Source organism: Microcebus murinus, chromosome 17, assembly GCF_040939455.1.
Source record: "Microcebus murinus isolate Inina chromosome 17, M.murinus_Inina_mat1.0, whole genome shotgun sequence".
NCBI classification, from domain to species: Eukaryota; Metazoa; Chordata; class Mammalia; order Primates; family Cheirogaleidae; genus Microcebus; species Microcebus murinus.
In genome coordinates this window covers 13,224,362-13,244,392 of record NC_134120.1, presented here as the reverse complement: position 1 = coordinate 13,244,392, position 20,031 = coordinate 13,224,362, and the positions used below count along the sequence as shown (strand labels likewise).

General features: G+C 44.2%; 1 protein-coding gene across 2 annotated transcripts in view; it reads right to left on the bottom strand.

Annotated features, from left to right (window-relative positions):
* RNF152 (ring finger protein 152) overlaps nucleotides 1–1,996 on the bottom strand; it is a 75,959-nt gene extending 73,963 nt beyond the window's left edge. Inside the window, exons 1-2 of one of the 2 annotated variants that reach the window (XR_012912872.1) lie at nucleotides 1,709–1,996; nucleotides 253–534 (exon numbers count right to left, since the gene is read on the bottom strand). The gene's annotated coding sequence lies outside the window, so the exon portion shown is untranslated. Of the gene's footprint in view, nucleotides 1–252; nucleotides 535–1,708 lie in introns of those variants that run through there. The other variant, XM_012774493.3, reaches the window with a different exon arrangement.
* Nucleotides 1,997–20,031: the final 18,035 nt, after the last annotated feature.

Sequence of the window (20,031 nt, the reverse complement as noted above, 5' to 3'; positions counted from 1 at the left end):
CACTGCATTTGACCAATACTCTCACTGAGCACTGGTCAAATGTATAATCAGTTTACAATGATACCTTTTCAACAAAGGATACCACACCTATAGACTGAAGCCAAAACATATTATTACAAATAAGACAGCAGGCATATATACAAAGACCACATTGAGATACAGCTGCCCATGTATTGATTATATCAACCAAGTGGAATTTCTGCAATCTCAAATTCACCTTGCCCCCTGCGACTTTTTCAGAAGGAAATTTGCAATTCCTTTCTCTGAACCAGGAGTTTCAGCAGCTCCCACATCTTCTCACAGATAGGAAGGATGTTGATGCAGAAACCACCCAAACAGCTCTGTGCCACCACTGCCGGCCCAAATGACCCAGAGACACCCAGGCGGCTACCCAGATTGTTGGGGGTTACCTGAATCTGTCACCGGGTCCCTTTCACCCCCTTCTGCGTGATGACATCAAGTGGAAATGGTACGCCTTTGGGAGGCAAGAGGCTGACAAGCAGGAAGCACAATTGAGACTGAGCTTTGTTCAGCCTGCGGTGAGATACATGCAGGAAGGGTTAGACACTCGCAGCAGAGAAGGCAAGCCAAGCGCCCCCGACCCACTCCTGGACCAGCAGGGCCGGGAGTGGGTGCGCTGGGCGAGGTGGAGCAAAGAGACTGAGGTGTGGAGAGCTGGCGGGCCTAGAAGAGGGCGTCACGGCTCCTAATTGTCTCTATAGGATAAATAACCACCTCCCCCTCCTCCGCATTCTCCCCCGCCCCCAAGTTCCCCTCTGGTGGTAGAGCCTCCACTGGCAACAGTAATCCCTCAGAAAGAAACCCAGAGGGTGGAGAATAACGTCTCGGGGCAAAGATACGCTGGCAAAATACACTAGGTAAAGCCGGTCTTATGGGAATGCGGGGCGCCTAGTCACCCGCCCAGACAGACACACCAGCGCTGCATTCGCGAGCATCCTTCCTTCGTTTGCCCCTGCCCGCCACCTCATTAAGTCACTGTCCCTCCGTTTTGCTGATTTCTCTACTCTTTCCAAAACCGTGCCGCTCTCCCCCACCACACCCCCACCCTAGGCGGGATCCCGAGCAGCGCCCCACGAGTCCAGCCCGCTTTGTCCTGCCGCCGTCCTTCCCGGAGCAGGCGCCCCAGGCGCGTGTGTCCGCACAAAAGACCCCCAACATCTGGCCCGCCACTGCGCCCTCTCCTCCTCCGGGGAGGGGCTCCGGGGCAACTTCTAGGGGTGGGGAAGGAGCAGGTCGAGGGGACCGAGAGGGGTGACCGGGGTGTGTGAGGGCTGGGGGCGCAGCCGGGGCGAGCGCGCAGGCACGTGCACCCCCAGCGGCGCGCGGCGCGGGCACGAGGCGAGCTCCCTCGGACCGGAGCTCCAGGGGGCATCCGAGGACTCGGCGGAGCCGCTGACCGCGCCGGCCGCCCGACTCCGCCAACGCTCGGGAGAAACGCAACTCCCGAACCGTCTCCCCGGCGCCCCGGGTCGCCCGGCCCCGCCGGACCCCGCGCTCCCCTCCCCGGGACGCCTGCGGCCCCGCCGACCCCATCCACAGATCCCCCCGTCACACCCCGCGGCAGCTGTCCTTTCCCGCTCGCTCGGCTCCCGGGCGGCCGCCGCGCGGGCGCAGACATCCCTGCGCGCCCCTCTGCGCCCCCAACCCGGCGGGGCCAGGGCTGAGAAACAAACCGAAACTCACTGACCTTCCTCCGCTGCGGGCTCGGGCGATCGCTACAGCGGCGGCGGCGGCGGCAGCATCGCGGGGTGGTCCTGGCGCGCCCGCCCGCTCAGCCACAGCCAGACGCGCACCGCGGGCCGGCGACCGCCGCTCCTCCCGCCGCGAGCCACGAGCCGCGGGGCGGCGCCTGCAGCCCCAGCTCCCCGCCCGGCCCTTCGGGCGGCGCCCCACCTGCCCCGTGCCCTCCGCCTTCCGGGTCGGACCCCGCCACCAAGAGCGGGGCACTGAGCGGGAGCTTTTCGTGTCACCAAGACTGAAGCACCGAAGGGGGTGGGGGCGGGAGGCTGGGCTCTGCGACCCGCGGCACCGCCCCCCGGCACCGCCCCCCCCGGCGACTCCACCCCCTTCTCTCCCACCCCCACCCCCACCCCAGCTCCGGCCTGTCCCGGACGTCTGTCTGTTGGTCCAGAGTCGCCGACCTCCCCAGGGAGGAGAAGCTGCCCCCCCTCCCTGGCGCGCTCCCCCGGCCTTGCCCCCAGTGCCCACCCTCGACCAGGACCTCGACGTTGTCCTTTCCACCGCGCGGGAGCAGGACCTGAGCTGGAATCAGGTGTGAAAGGAGGCCGAGCCCAGCTGGGAGCAGAGGCGGGGCCGAGCTGGGCGCCGAGGCTGCGGGGAGGGCGCAGTCTGCAACTCGCGACCCTGGACAGCGAGAGGGAGGAGTTTAGGTCGTCAGGTTTCCAGAAACTGCCCTGGATTCGCGTCATCCCAGATACTTTTCGGCTGCCCCTAAAAGTTCACATAATCTAGCCAGGGTGGGAGCCTGCTTTCCAAAGAGGCCCGAACTACCCACTACCTGATCCCTCGAATGGGGGACGGGGAGAGGGGAGCAAGGAGATGCAAGATTTGGGGGCTATATGGAAGCGCGAATGAACCACCAGGACGCCGGGCCCACCCTGTTGCTCACCCTAAGCCTAACTTCCACTTTAGGGACATGCTGAGCATGTCTTGTTCCCCCAAGAAATATGGTCTGCCTCTTGCGTTAACTGCAAAATGGAAGAATGGAGGAGGAAGGTCGCCGGTAGAAAGAGGATTTCCATATCTTTTGGTGCCTTTTTAAAAAGAATTTCCTTGCAGAATGAAAACCTACAACTCTATTCTGTGACTCTAGTGAAGTTCAGCCAGCCCCTTCCTGGGTCTCCAGCAGCAAGGCTCAAATGAATGATGCCCCCAACCGCTGGGATGGAGCTGTCTTTCCTAAGTTCTTATCCACAAATAAGGAACTCCCCATTCTCCCTCCCCCAAGTAGCTCCTTGAAATGCTTCTGCCAAGATAATTTTTTAAAGTGTGGGGGTGCTATGAACTCTATGAGGAACACTGATGGGACCTCTGTGTGATCTACTAAAATTCATAATGTACTCAGGTGACCCTTGTCCTGTCCCAAAAATACAACCTGTTGATGGAGTTTCCAAACATGCTGTCATTAAGCACATACAGAAAATCAATCACTAGACACAGATAAAGCTTGATGGGTTATCTCTGGGGTCCCAATTAAAAGGCCACCAGACTGATCCTTGTCCCTTTGCTCCACCAAGTTATAACCCCTGTTGTACACCTGAGAGGAGTGAAAGCTTTATGCATGTTTTAGATGCCTAAGGTAATCTCAAAGTAGAAGACTTCAAGAGTCTTTATTTTAAGCCTCGACTTTAGGGCAGAAAAAAGAAATTATTTTATGGAGAAGCTAATGGGAGTATTGAAAACTATGATGTTGGCCAGGAGGTTGGAATAAGGAAGATGAGTTATAACACTCCAAGATTTTACTAGGAAAGTTGAGCCTAGAAATATTATGATTATACAAGAGTGACTTTAAAGACTACTTTTAAGAAGCTAATTTCAGGGATCAGTAATGGTTCCAAAATGTTTCAAGTCTTTTTATCAGCTGCTTTCGAAACAATTCTTTGGGGGGATTCAAGCATTCGGCATGGTGTGGGGTAAACGCTTCCATCCTTAGTCATTCATTTCCACTGGCTGGCATTTTAATTCACAGAGCATCATGGGTGTTCTGCCTTCTGTCCAGTCTTGTAAAGCTGTCACCCCGAGAAGGTTAATTAACTGGGGCAGACTGGGATAGGCCAGTTCTAAAGACTAGTCAGAGGCCAGCGCTGGGGCACGCAGCAAGTTCGAGTCAGTGGAGGAACAGGCAACAACATGTCAGAGCAGATCCTTCAGTGAGAATTCCAGGAGCAGGGCAGCTAGGACCAGGCTGTGTTCAGAGCTGCAAGCTGGCAGGCAGCGTGGTCAGAGAACCTGACATCACCCTGGCGGCCCATGTGTGGGAAAGAGAGAACGAAGGCAGCGCCCCAGGTCTGGAAGAACTAGTTACCAGGCCCCAGCCCTGGGCACCAAGATAAAGACCCAAATATCCATGAATTGATTATAACCAATATTCATTGAGTACAGACTATGTACCAGGAAGCTGGCCATAGGGCTAGGACAGAGAAGAAAACACACCCAAATTCCTGCCTTCACAGAATTTAACATTCTGCTGGAGGAAGCAAATAATATATAACGTAATAAATAAATAAAATAAATTGGATGTTGGAGAGTGAAAAAGGCAAGGAGGAAAAATAAAGCAGGAAAGGAGGTTATAGGTCTGCGTACTGGGGGAACTTTGAGATCAGTGGCCAGGGCAGGCCTTGCTGAGAAGGTGCCTTCTTTTTTTTTTTTTTTTTCTTTAGACAATTAGAGAAAGGAAAAGAAGGTGCCTTCTGAGCTGAGACCTGGAAGTGACAGAGCAGGCAGTGCTGGTAAGTGGGAAGAGTCCATGCCTGTTATCAGAGAGGACACGAAGGTGGGGCCCGGGGGTGGAGTGGGTCTGCACTTCACCATGGGCAAAGGTCGAAATACTGGAACTGGGTCACAAGGTCAGTTGGACCTACAGCACTGATTGATGCTGAATCACGTGAGAGTGAATTAAAGCTGCTTACACAGGGGCAGGGATGAGTTCTTATTCATCTTTGTACCTGCAGCCTGGAGCACAGGGGCCCAATAAATGTTTATTGAGCTGAGCCCTTAAATCTCTGGGAACTTGGCGTGGGGGCTGAGATAAATGCGATCCCATAATACTCAGGGCAGCCCTTCTATCAGGGCTGACACTTTCACAAAAGAACGTGATGATCTCTTTAATCGCTTTTCATGACTGTCTTCCTGACCCGGGAGGGCAGAGATCATCTTTCAGCTGGGACAAGGAAACAGGCAAACCCCATTCAGTGCTTGATACCCAGAGAGATCCTAAGCCAGCCCAGGACTGAGGGTGAGTTTTCTGTTGAACATGTTTGAATTTTACATGTTAAAATTACATCTTGAAACTGTTTTAGGGTGACAGTTGCACAACCTAGTAAATCTAAAAATCACTGAATTCTACCCTTAAAATAAGTGGATTTTGTGGCATGTAAATTATACCTCAATAAAGTTGTTTAAAAACATTGAAGTGGGACCCCATGTTTAGACAGCTTTCACAGGCTGTCAATGATAAGCCAAGGAGGCATCTTTAACCAAACACATTATCATCCTTCCTAATGGATGTTTAAACCAAATTGATCTGCAAATTTACTTTTCCCTTATGGGATATTATTAGCCACCTTAAAGTATATGTAGTCTTTAAAAAGTCTAAAATGTCTTAAAGTATATTTATTGTAAAATAGCTTATTAACAATGATTGTTAAAGATCATGCATATTTCAAAACTGGTTTTTACAAAAACTAGGCCCAACAGACTTATTAGTCTGGTATTCAGAATGAGAAAGGTATTACTATGTCTAACACACTGTCTACTCTCTTAACTATTTAGAACCCAGTGCTATCTAAGGGAAATGAAGCCTCATCTACAACAAAATACTGAAGTATTTTGAAACTCCAAAGGATTTTAATAGGAAATATATCCAGATTGCTTTTCTAAAAGTAGAGATGGGTTGAAGAGAGAGCCAGTCTATTTTTTGTAACTTCATTTTTGATATGCACAACACACATTCCAAAACACCTGGCTAGAATCATGTGACCGCAGTCAGGAGTAATAGTGCACACATTTAACAACCTGTAGGCACAGGCCTCCACCAAGTCAGTTCAATGATGACCATAAGCAATCAGTATGCCCATTATGGTGTGTCCTGGTTGAATGTCAACCTAGACATGATGCCAAAGTCCTCTGGCCACCCTTCTCAACAACAAGTATCTGCTATTTCTTATCGTATTTGTATAGTTTGGGGTTGAGCAAGATCCTCAAATCCACTAGTAAATTGCTGGTGTCTCTGCTATAGGTATGATAGGGAGAAATCTTCATAAACTGAACTTTATTCCTTTTACAATCAACGTTAAAACACTGTTGTTACTCCCTAATGAATTGGAGTGACAACACGTGATCAGCCAGGGAAGGGCTGGAATGTTTAGCCCTCTCTCTTCCCACTGTCCTCACCTCCATTATCTGTTCTAGTCTCCTTGCCCCAGGTGTACCCTGACCTTCTGCCACCCATGAGGTTCCCACTGTCCTCCTTATCTTTCCTTTCCACTGGCTGTCAGGCTCCTGGCATCCACTCAGCTTCTTCCCTCATCTGGCCACTAAACCTGCTGCCAGACAGCAGAATAGTGCCCCTTTGAAAAAGAAAAAAAGAACCAGGAAGTTCTACTGCCATTTTCCAAGACCTAAGTCTGGGTCCAGTACCTTGCCCTGCTGGTCCCCAGGAGCTGGCTGCAGTGCCCCCAGGATCCATGCTTCTGTACTCCATCTCTAACCTGTACCTCCCCTACGTGGACCTGGCACCCCTGTACCTGCTCCAGGTCAAGACCTAGCTTTACCCAGCCCCTTCACTGGACTGTCTCTCCCTTGGCCAACGCTTGCCCTCATCATTCAAACTCAAGCAAACCAAGGCTCTATTTCTGCTGCACCAGGATCAAGTCAGGGCACCCTCTAGTGGTCAGGAGGAGAAGTAGCAACCTGTGCACAGTGCCCAGAGGTCAGACCCCCGTAGAGGTCAGCCCTGAGCAATGCTAATAGGACGTTCTCCATGTAGCCCCTGCCTCTTCTCACCTCTATGTTTTTCCTCTGCTATTCCTTCCCAGTGGGTGGAATGTGCTGTGAGAGGGGATGGAGTAAAGACCCCCACTCAATTTTCAACATTTTTCCTTCTAGTTTTTCATAACTCATTTAACATTGTTCACAGCCATTTGGCATGTCCACTTATTTGATTGCTTTAACAGACACCGATTATTCTGCAATAGGATGAGGGAACTTCAGGACATCAAATCAATAAATTATAATAATCCCTCTTTTATCGGTGAACAATTATTGAGTCTGTGTACCAGATGGCATTTCTAAACATTACCTACAGTATTTTGATACACATCTTTGCATGAACCCTAGAAGTAATATGATCATCATATGATAGGAGCTCTAAGGTTTGTGGGCTGGCTGGTTGACTGGGTGGGGGTAAGATACATTTGGGCCATGTTTAGGAAATAGATGATAAGGCTAGGAAAATTGGGTTTCTATACCTTGAGAAGGTGTACAGTGGTGGACTTAGTTTGGTAAGGCTGAAAAGGAGGATAGCTTTGGAGGATGAACTGGAGGGCAGAGATGCTGGAGACTGGAACGCAGCTAGAATTCCACTTACCCAGCTCCTGCGAAGGTGATTAGTTCTAGAATTAGACTAAGCAGCAAGAGGGTGATAATTACAATAACAGTACCTAGTTCTTTTACATTAATCATGTATTTTCGCACTACTGTTTCATTTGCTCCTCCAATAATCCTGCTTGGAAAGTATTATCACATTTTATAGAATTGCAAATTGATTCTCGGAAAGTGTGAATGATTTCCCAGGTGGGAGTAATTAAAGAGCACAGCCAGGTCAGGTCTGCATAGGCAGGTCTTTTTCTATTCCACCCTCACTCCACGTGAGAGTTGCGGGGTGAACTTTCAAACAATGAAATGTCTAGGCTCCGCCCAGGGATCTGATTTAATTGGTCTTGGGCGAGGCCCAGGCAAGTGAGTTTCTCAAAGCTGCTGAGATTCTAATTTGCAGCCAGACTGAGAACCTCTGGGCTGCAGCACAGCCTGGCCATAAGGCAGGGCCCAAAAACAAGAGATTATGGGGAGGCAGAATTGATGAGACTTGACAACCAACTGCAGAGAGATGCCAAAGCGATGACAAGGTTTTTCACCTGAGGGACTAACCTTCTCTTTAACCTCATCTCTAACAGGTCCAGAATGGATATGTGCACACCTGGGAACAGCTGCATTCAGAATTAGAATAAAAGGAAAATTGCTGTTTTTGATGTGATCAAAAATAGTCATCCCGCAGATGGTACCTGGTGTGGGTGCGCATGACAAATGGGTTTCCTCAGGGGGGCTGAGGATGGCTAACTGTAAAGGCAATGCTCCTCTAATTGTCCTGAGGACTTCTATTCAATGGTACTAAATCCTGTCCTTGGAAATATTCCACGAGATGGTTTGCCTCCTGGATTTCCATATCTATACCCAGTTAGTGGCCCATGGGAAAGCAACCTGGGTGATGCCAACCATAGCAGGGCCATCCTTGAGATTTAAGGCAGGCAGGCAGTTCAGGGAGGGTGGCAGGAGAGGAAGATAATTTTAAGAGACCAAGTGTTCACAGCATGTCCAGATGGAGAAGATCAGTGAGCAGTTGGAAATGTAAGACTGAATCCCTGGAGCTGGTCTGGGTTGGATCTTAAGCAATCCAGTAGAAACTGGCCAATATCCTAGACGTGGATGAGATCAACAAAGAACTCATTAATGAAAGAGAAAAGTCCAAGGACCAGACGGTGGAGAATGGCTGCCCTTAGGGGTTTGGGTGAGAAAGGGGATGCACAAAGGGTGTTTTACTTTTGAGTAAAGCCACTACCTTTCCTGACCATGTCCCACTGGTTTCTTACTTGTGCCACAGAGATACATCACTGAGACTGTCCCTAGACCCTGAACATAACTTTCACTTTTCCATCTCCTTGTTCTTTTTCCTGAACTGCTCCTTCTCTTCTCCACATGCATATATTTATTTGTACAGTCCTCTGAAAGACCCAACTCCAATGCCACCCTCTCCTTTGGAGACTTTCCTGCTATCTGCCCCACCATGTGGATGGCACTTCTCCTTTCTTTAACCCTCACTGCTGCACTTCCTTGTAAAGCTCTCATGCACTGTAACAGTTACCTATTGCTACATAACAAACCACACCCAAATTTGTCAGCTAAAAAAAAAAAAATCAAACATTTATTATCTCTCACAGTTCCTGGGGCTTAGGAATGCAGGAGTGGTTATCTAGGTAGTTCTGGCTCAGGGCCTTTCCTGAGGCTGCCCTCATTTGAAGGCTCTGGGGAGACTGGATCATCTGCCTTCCAGATGGCTCCCTCACATGGTGCTGGCAGGAATGCCACTGCTCCTCGCCACAGGGTTACCTGAGTGTCCTCACAACATGGCAGCTGGTTTCTCCAAGAACATGTGATCTGAGAGCAAGAGAGAGAGAGAGAGAGACCAACAAGCCACTTGCCTTTTATGACCTAGTCTCCCAAGTTGCACACCATTATTTCCTCTTTATTCTATTTGCTAGACGTGTGCCCACATTCAAGAAAAGGGAAATTAGGCTCCACCTTTTGAAAGGAAAACTGTTAAAGAATTTGTGGACATACAGATAGTTCTTTTTTTTTTTTTTTTTGAGACAGAGTCTCGCTTTGTTGCCCAGGCTAGAGTGAGTGCCGTGGCGTCAGCCTAGCTCACAGCAACCTCAATCTCCTGGGCTCGAGTGATCCTTCTGCCTCAGCCTCCCGGGTAGCTGGGACTACAGGCATGCGCCACCATGCCCGGCTAATTTTTTATATATATATCAGTTGGCCAATTAATTTCTTTCTATTTATAGTAGAGACGGGGTCTCGCTCTTGCTCAGGCCGGTTTCGAACTCCTGACCTTGAGCAATCCGCCCGCCTCGGCCTCCCAAGAGCTAGGATTACAGGCGTGAGCCACAGCGCCCGGCCACAGATAGTTCTTGACTTAAGACATACAGATGATTTTTCAACTTTACAATGGGTTTATTGGGATATTAAATGCATTTTCAACTTGTGATATTTTCAACTTACAGAGGATTTATTGGGACAAGTAAATAGGCATTGCTGTACAAGTACAGTAAGTGTTGTAATAGAAAAATGAAGAAAGCACAAGGTGAGAACACAGCTGAGAGTGACTCAATGTCAGGGAGTCAGATAAGGTTTCTCTGTCTTATTTTTTACCTAACACAGCACTGCTAATGACAGGTGCTCTGTAAAGGCTTACCGAATAAACAAATGAACTAAAACCAAGAGTTTGAATGTAGGAAAGATTATGGTAAGTGCACATGGTGGTTTAAGTACAGATGATTTTTGATTTATGGTGGGGTTTTGTCCCAATAAATCCACCATAAGTTGAAAATATCATAAGTTGAGATCCTATCTCAGACAAAAAACAAAAAGAAGTCCTACTACAACAGGAGATTATACAGAGCTTGGTCTCACAGATCGAGCAGAAGATTGTCAGATGGAGACATAAACAGGCTTCAAGGGCATATCAGAGAGAAAGAAAAGAATGTACAAATACAAAGTCATGTGTTCTAGAGCCAGGAAAGTCCTGCATGGCTAGAGCAGAGGCTGCTCTGGCTGGACAGGTGAGAATGAAGATCCTGGACAGTGAAGGGCCTTGAACTCCAAACACAGAAAGGTCAAGTGTTGGGGTGGGGTTCATAAGAGGAACACTACTGTTTCTAGCCACAGTGTTCTATAATATTCCATCTCTACTTCAGAAGGGCAGGATAAATAAATAAATAGCATACAGATAGAGTGTTGTGTTTGCCGATTTTAAATTAGAAAGCTCTTTAGATTACAGAGAGCGGAATAATGCAGTAGCTTAAAATATTTGGAGTCACAGGAGGGCTGGGACAGTGCCCTGAAAAACATTATCTGTAACACCAGACAAGAACCATCTGTTAAGGGGAGAGGTCCGGAGTACATAAAAAGGGTAGTATGTTCCTACAAGTAGATGGAGAAGAAGTAGGACCTCAACCCTGAGTGGAAGAGCTGACAGCTACATATTATCAGCCAAACCTCTGGATCCTTCTCTGGATCTCAATTACTCCTAGCTAAAGAGACAAAAGCATTCAGCAGCTCAGGTGGATGACATCCACCTTCCCCACTTTATATGGGTACTGGTCCTGCTCTCCAAACTTCTGCCCTCAAGGCCAGAGTTGCTCATAACTTCCTGGCTGCCTTTTGTCCTCCCCCCGCCCCACTCTCATCCTCTTGATCAAAAGGGGTAAGAAGAGGAAAGCATCATGAAGCCTCTGCTCAGATAAGCCCTTACTCCCTCTTTGTTCTCTACTCTTCCTAACTAGCTTCAGGATAAAGCTGTCTTCTACCAAGCAAAGCCAAAGACCTTGATGTGAGCTTTGGAATCCAAACCCAGTGCAAGCTCTTTCAGATCATGGATCCCATCGGATCATGCCTTTACCACCTACCTCAGAGCAGATCATCAATGAATGTTTAAAGGTTTGAATTTTAAGAGAGTGAGTCGTGAGGTACTGGTGTTTATAGGCTTCTAAATACACTTCTAAATACTTCTCCATGTAGTTAAGGTGAGAGCTGGGCCTATCTCAAAGAACTACCAAGATTAAGAGCCGAGTTTCTAAGGCCAAAGAGACCTAAATGTGTGTGTATACAGAGAAGGAGGAAGATACTGTAGAGTTAAGAAGTAGTCTAGGAATATTTGACTAATGTATTCAGTGAAGTTGACTTAATACCTGTATTCATTTAGAATACACATTTATAAGTATCCATTGAAGATTTATAACATATACATACATGTATATATACATATGTAGGTGTGATACACATCCTACTATGCTACCTGATTAATTCACATTGTATGCTTGTATCAAGACATCACATGTACCCTCTAAAGATATACAACTATTTAATATTATATACCCATAATACTTAAAAATTTTTCAAAATGCAAACCATTTAAAAGGAACATAAATTAGAACTATACATATTAAAAATTAAAGAATTCGGCCAAAATTGTACCCAGAAACAGGTTCAAAGTTTTAAAAATTTTCATTGTTATTCAAGAAAGATTGAAAAAATAAAAACTAATCATTTGACTTCACAAGCTATAAAATGATCATAAGATAGCTAAAATAAAGAGAAAGAGGAAAATAAATGAGGTAAAAATTCCAAAATAATAAGTTGGGGATTGACCAACAATTTTAAGAAATTTATATTTGAGAAAAAAAATAAGCCAAATAGACCATGTCTAAAAAATTAATTGAAGAAAAACAATAGAAATAACACAGATTTAGAAATGGTACAGTATACAACAAGTAGTATAATGGAAAATTTAAATAGATCAGCATAAGCTTGTATATGTAATTCTTGTACTATGTTCAGTTTTATGCTAATTTCAGAATCTGGACATTTTCTAAGAAATATTATATAAATTTCCAAAATTAAGAAGAGAAATAGTAAAACATACTAGAGCAATAACAATAAAATAAACTGAAAAAAATATAAAAGAACTATGTCCCCCAAAAGACTCCAGGAGCAGATCATTTTGCTGGAAGATTTTTTTTTTTTTCAAATTCTCAAAAAATGAAAATTCACATCCTCTATGATTTGTTCTCAGGCATGTAAAAAATGGAAATTCCTCCATTTATTCTGTAATTCTTCCCTTCACTTTCTTTTGTTCTTTTATCACTTATTTTATTGGTCTTTTACACTCGGTTAACCCCATATTCTATCAGACTTGTTGCCTGACCAAAACGGTTTAAAAAATGTTTTTTCTTCTGGGAAGCTTTTAATAGGCTACAAAACATGTTTATAGGTAGGAAATAAACAGAAAGATGTTTTTCTTATCCTCTTCAGAATCCAAAATTTCAATATTAAATATGTTTACCGTGGGTGATCTATATTCTCCTTTTTCTAACAAAGACAAATGGTTTGTGATTATAATTCTGCCTTTTGTATTTTAACTTTAAAATATAAGTTTTGGGGGCTTAGTTTAGTTTATTTAATATCCTTCCCCCTTAAAATATCTGCTAATACCCCTAAAGGTCTAGGTTAAAATCTTGACTTTCTAATTCTTACATTTGCAATGATACCATACCCATAAGTGTTGTTCTTTGCCAATTTTTTTTTCTCAAATACCAATTATTTAATATTCAGGATCAACTCCTCAGTAAATAAGCCAGAGTTATGAACAAGTGAAGAAAACTGCTTGACTACAGGAAGAAGGTTGCCACCACCATTGGCACACCTGCTGGAAACTTGAACACTGTGGAAACCCAGGAACTCATTCCAATTTGCAGAACTGTGTTCACCAAGTTCAAGGGCAAAACTAGTGAAAGGAAAATCTTGCTACCATAGTTTTCTGTTGTGCCTCTTCCTTGGAGGTGGGGAGGAAAAGCATTTTCTCCACCTGTCCACAAAGATTTGACTCCTTCCAAAAAGATAAGGGCACAGTTTTGCTGAAAGCATTCATAGTTCATTCAATGTAACCCAAATCATCTATCTTTTAGACTCTTTAGCATCTAGAACAACAATGGATGTTCCCTTCCTTCTGCCTCCTTTGAATTTTGTTCTTACCATGGAACTAACTGCATTAACATTAACACAGACACACACGTGTGCACACGTATGCTCACACATGCATGCACACACTCTAGATGCTTGATGGAAGGCATGATCTAACTTTTTGTTCCTCCGGGCCCGGCATAGTACCTACCACATAGTTACACTTAATAATTGTTATTTGAAACTAAATCAAATCACATTGAATTGAATATAACTAAAATAAAAGTATAAAGAAAAAGCTATGAAAGCAACAGAGGAAAGCAATTTCTAATTCTGCCTGGGGGAATTAGGAAAAGATGAAACAAAAATAGCACAAAATGTGTTTTGAGTTATAAGAACCATTTTCAGAATACAATTTAATTGCATGGAGCAAACATGTATTTAATCGTAATAATAAATATTTACACATTTTTACACAGCATTTTAATCTTCAAAACCCTTCCAGGCACTAAATAATTGAATTTTCTAGATTACATTCTTCCAAAATCATCCATATTGATTTAATGTTCCCAACAGAGTAGTTAAATGGAAATATAAGCAAATTAAAATAGAGACAACATAAAGCTTAAGACTCCTCCTTTACATTATCCCGACCACCCACTGCGCAGGAGGTGATACCATAAGGATACATATGGCCCCCATTCTGTCCCTGACAAATGGGAACCACCTGTGTCAATGTCACAACACCAGCATCATCTTACCATGTGCACACTGGAGACGACCTACCAAGACACTCAGATCCTCTATACCCTAAAGTGAAAAAGGTCAGTATTCAAAGCTTGACATTGGTAATTCTTTCCTACTCACTTTCTGTAGTCTCTTTGTTCCTAGTAAAGAAAAGAACTTCTAAGGAATAATGTTTGTCGCTGATGAATCCCCTGATCACATTAAGTGCAGATTCTACACTGGAACCCTAACCCTAACCCTAATATCCTAAACCTATGCCGTGATATATGTACCTGTTAAAAGATGTTTAATGGAACTTTTCTTGTTGTCATATATTTGAGTACAGCCCCAGTGCTGGGAACAATCAGAGAAAAATCCCAAAAGTCCACCTCCAGCTCATTTAAGAAAGGCTAGAAATGGGAAAAAGTAATTGGAGAAAATTATCAAGTGGCAGTGCAAGAGCTTCCTCCCGCCTGAGCCAGAAGTGGGAGGCCCCAGAAGACCCCCTTCCCAAAGGCAGGGGTGTCTTCAAGAAAACAGTAGAAGGCCAGGACAGGGGAAGAAGAGCGAAGGAACTGGCTCTTTTTGCTGCATCTCTAAGCCAAGGTGAGGTCAGAGGGAAGGAAGGAAGAAGCTCTGGATGGAATGGGAGACTGAAGTTTTGATTTAAACTTGGGGAGATATTTTAACTCCTGAGAGTGAGTCACAACTACCTAAGTAAGATTATTCTTATAACCGAAAGTCATTCAAAAGCAATGAGACCTGCCCAAGGTACTGTCACGGGTCAGGGAACAGAGATCTGACAAAGCCATGACGGAAAAATAAGTAACTCCATGTCCTGCTTGTTTCCACTGAGTTTATTCCATTTAATAAACTATTTACATTTCCTTAAAATATAGCCTCATTTGCCCTAATGTGGCCAAAATAAATATGCTGCTATGTAGGCTATTCTGTTAGCCGACTTAATGACTGAATTGGCTTACCCACATGGTAATCCAAGTAATTGTACAAAAATCAGCCATAATTACTGCTGAAAAGTCTAAACAGCCACACAGAGACTGACTGAATGGCCATGTGTAACTGCAGCGTTAAACTTGTCTCCCTTCTTTCTCATAATATAACGCCCAATAAAACTGAATAATGACATGTAGTCCCTGCTGTCATTAACCTGACAGACATTATAACTTGTCTGGATTATCAAAACCTGGCAGATGTTCCGTGTCATTGTTGTTTTAAACAAATGCTTTCAGTTTTCCACTCAGAAAGGGACTAACCTCAAAGATTAATAAGGACAAAGTTTAGCCGGAGAAACAAATTACAGCCAACACTTCAAATGATCCAACCTTAAACTATTTTTTGAAGGGACAAGCTGCGTAAGTGATATATTCCGATCCCTCAGGTGCTTGTGGAAATGGCCTCATGATTTTGACTCACTGAGACCTCCAGATTCATTCATCACCTGCAAGGAATCCGGAAACCATTTCTTTCACTATCAACTGCTTTCATTTTCACCTGTTGGAAAGGTCCATAATCCTAACCGAAAGAAAAAAACAAACTGATCAGGAGATGGCTAAACAGATTAATAAAATTGGAGTGCTTTGTAATTGTATGGTAATGACCATATTAACAATAAAAGGGTTCACAATTTTAGTGAACAATCCCTAGTTACTTCATAAAGCACTAGTATTCTAGAGGCAAGATTATCTATTCACAGAGCTTCTGCCCATCTCATGTACGATGATTCTATAATGGGTAAACTGGAGATAAAATGGGAGTTGTAATATGATTATAGGTCAGTGGTTTTTGAATTGTTAATGTACAAAAGACCCCAGAGGCATATGCTGAATATATAGTCCGTGAAAGACACAATTAAATAAACAAAAAGCAATTTGCAAGCTGGAAAACATTTTCAGTTCTCATGGAGCGGTACAACACGCGTCCTCCAGCATCCAACTCAACGGGGCTGAGCTGACGCCACAGAAAAGAGGCAGGGAAATTAATTTCGCTTCATAGGCCCAGAGCCTGAAAGGAAATAGCTTGTGGAAAGGATTTCAAAATGGAAAACATGAACCACAGGACCAGACACAGGATTCTTGAGGGCATAGAAGCTCCTTAGAAAGTGATTCATCCTAGTGATACTATAATGAAGATGAGATATTGATTTTATCTGTTTGTTTATATATTTGCCGCACCTAGTCCACATCCAAAAAGGATTCACAGTGAATAAGAAAATCCCAGGGGAGAGGGGGAATATTTTCAGTCTGCATGGAGTATTGTTTTTTGTGTTGTTTTGTTTTGTTTTATTTCAGAATATTACGGGAGTACAAGTGTTTAGGTTACGTATATTGCCTTTGCTCCTCCCGAGTCAGAGCTTCAAGCATGTCCATCCCCCAGATGATGCGCACCGCACCCATTAGGTGTGAATATATCTATCCCTTCCTCCCCCTTCCATCTGCCCAACACCCAATGAATGTTACTACCATATGTGCACATAAATGTTGGTCAATCAGTACCAATTTGAACATATCTGAAAATCTATCATGTTAGTGCCAGACCGGTGACCATGCGAGGTGTCTGACACACAGCTTCCTTTCTGCAGTGCAAGGGTGGCCTTGTCAATAGCAACCAACCTACTCGGCCCTATAGTGGCTCATCTAGGCCATCAGTTTCTAACCCTGAAATGTCCAACTGGCAGCAGCAATCCAGGGAGAAAGACGGCCCTCACCAGCACACACACTGTGGAGGCCCGCAGAAGAAACACACACACCTCTTCCTGGCACCAGCCTAGAAGTGATGCAATGGAAAACCTATCAGAAATGAACACTATAGGCTCTCAGATTCTCTGATTTCCCAGTATCAAGTGGGTGTTCAACAATCCAATTCAATTCTCAAACTAACTACCCAGGGTAGTTAAACCTCCACAGATTTAGCGGTTCAGTTCCTAAAGCCAGCCCTCACCTCAAACACCAGTCCCAAATGGGATGTCTGGGCTACTGGCACTTCTGTCTGATGTAGCTACAGATTTGTGGGGTTCCCATGTGGCAACCCCTTTCAACCATTTGCTAGAATTCACAGAACTCAGGGATAAGCTACACTTACTGATAATGGCTTATTATAAAGGATATGAATGAACAGCCAGATGAAGAGGTATGTAAGGTAAGGTCTGAAAGGATCCCCAGTGGGAGCCCCTGTCCCCATGCAGTTGGGAGGCACGTCCTCCCTGCATGGGGATGTGTTTGCCAACTTGGAAGCTCCTAGAACTCCACTATTTAGGTGATTTAATGGAGATTTCATTAAGTAGGTGTGATTAATTCATTCACTGGCTATTGGTGATTGAATTCAATTTCCAGCCCCTTTCCTCTCCTGGACATCAAGGAATGAGGCCGAAAGTTCCAACCTTCTAATGGAGGCTTGGCCTTTTGGCCACCAGTCCTCTCCTGAAGCTATCTAGGGACTTGCCAAGGGTTGTCTCATTAGCATAAACTCAGATATGTTTGAAAGGCACTAACAATGAATAACAAAAGATGTTCCAGTCACCTCTATCACTCAGGAAGTTCAAGAGTTTTAGGAGCTTTGTGCCAGGAAGCTGGGGCAAAGTCAAACATATATTTCTTGCCATAGCACACAGGTTCATCTAGTATTAAACCTAAAAGGGCTTTGACATCATCTAATCCCAGCCAACTATCCCACAGTAAGATACAATGAGTCCTGTTTCCTTTTTACCTCCACAAACCATCCCAGCACATATAGTGGAGATTCAATTGTGTTCCATAAACATTTCCTAAGCCAATTATGGGTGTTGGACACCGCCAGGGGTAGGAGGGCAAAACCTGGAGCTAGCTAATCCCGATGGCTAACATTTACACAGTGCATTAAAGAGCACATCTCTGCCTTATCTCATTCGATTTTAACTATCCTATCAAGTTGGACCCATTTTATAGATGAGAAACCTGAGCCTTAGAGAAGTTAAGGAAGGTCAAGGCTATGTGCTGGTAACCAGCCATGGAAATAGCATTTGAACTCAGGTCTAAGTTCAGGGTGTGAGCTCTTCACACTGCACCATTCTACCTTCCAGCTGTCACGCAGGAGCATACTGCTGTGGAATGAACCACTGATGTAAGATTAAAATAACCTACTATAATCACAAATAATATGAGAGTCAGGCATGTCTTAAAAAGTTATGTCCCTGATATTATGATCCTCAGAGTAATATCTCTGATTACTGTGAGTGAGCATTTTCAGTTATCAGGCACATAACTGGATACAACCACCAAAAAAACTAATATAGTTCAAACAAATTTTTACAAAATAAAGTTTCACTTGAAACAAAACCTCATTAATTCAGATGCCACTAATTTATAATCAGTGTTAAATTAATAAAAACTATGCTGGATTTTACCTTTCCAAATCCTTTCCTAATAAATCAAGAAATTAATTACACAGTTGTGAGATTTATTCATTATGTGGTTCCAAAGCATTTTATTATTCTCAATTAAAATTTGGCATTTCAATTTTGATTATTATAATTATGCTAAGCCAGACTTGCAAAACTTAATAGAAAGGCAAAATATAGTTCTTACTATATGTATTATAGCATTGAGTTATAGTTATACAGCAAATTCTTTTGATTTGGTTATTTTTCAAAATTTACAGAATCAATTTGGCATGAGTTTATGTTGTTTAATGCCTATATACAGAAAAATCTACACTTTTGTGGTGTACTCAATATAATCCTTCCAAAGAATGCAATTCTTGTGGTTATTTCCTAGGTAATGACATTATTCATAATAAAAACTGCAACTTCTAAGACTCCAACAGCATTGGGATCTAAAAGTTATTTAACAACAAAGCTCTAGGGAGACCCTAAGGGCTCCTGTAGGCTATAAGATATGTTCAATCACTTTATAACTATGAAACAAATATTTTTCTTTATGGAGATTTGCTAAACTAAAATATTTTTTCTGTATTTAAGGTTCACATGAGATATGAATCTCTAGGTCAATTTTTAGCCAATGAACCACATGGACATCAGTGGTCCCACTGGAAGTGTTGGGCTTCGAAAGACTTGAAACAAATGCAAACACCCTTTGAGTCTCCTATGTGGGCTTTCCAGCTGAAAATAAAAAAGCTGTGTGTTTTATCCTGGCTCTTAACAGTGTTCGAAAATTGCCAATAGTAGTGACTGAAATGAAGCTGAACCCTATAGCAATCTGCTAAAATGGAGGCAGGTTTTGTAAAACTAGGAATAAATTTTAATGTCAGTGATTCAGAAATGAAAGGAAGAACACATTTCAGTGTGAAAAGGCCCCCACCATTTGAAGGCTGCTGTCAGGGAGCTGTTTGCAGGACTCAGAATAGCTAGGCCCAGCAAGCAGACACTCTGCCCAATCTCAGGCCCCAGGTACAGAGAAACCTCATCAATTCACGTTTGGCAAATACAGAATTTGAGATACTTCATGAAACCATCACCTGTTAAGAATGGAGGGATCCGAGCAAGCATGTTATCTAATCTCCTCATTTCACAGATGGTACAGATGAGGAAACTGAGGGCCGCAGTGGTGTAAAGACTTGTCTAAAGTCATAGGTCAGGTTCCTGGAGAGAACATTCTCCTCCCTGCCGCCACCCCAAACTATGTCCATGGTCACTGCTGTGGGCTGAATTGTGTCCCCCAAAAAGATATGTCCCAGTTCTAACCCTTGGTTTGCGTGACTGTGACCTTATTTGGAAAATAGGGAACTAAATCAAGTTAAGATGAAGTAGGTCATGTTGTACAGGGTGGGCCCTAATGTTTTTATAAGAGGAGGGAAATTTAGAGGACACACAGAGGACAAGCCCATGTGATGGAAGGGGCCAAGATCAGAGTGATGCAGCTGCAAGCCGCCATGGTGGATGACCACCAGAAGCTGGAAAAGACAAAGAAGGCTCTTCCCCTCCCTTCAGCCTTCAGAGGGAGCCCTGCCAGCACCCTGATTTCAGACTCTGGCCTCCAGAACTGTGAGAGAATAATTTCTGTTGTTTAAGCCATT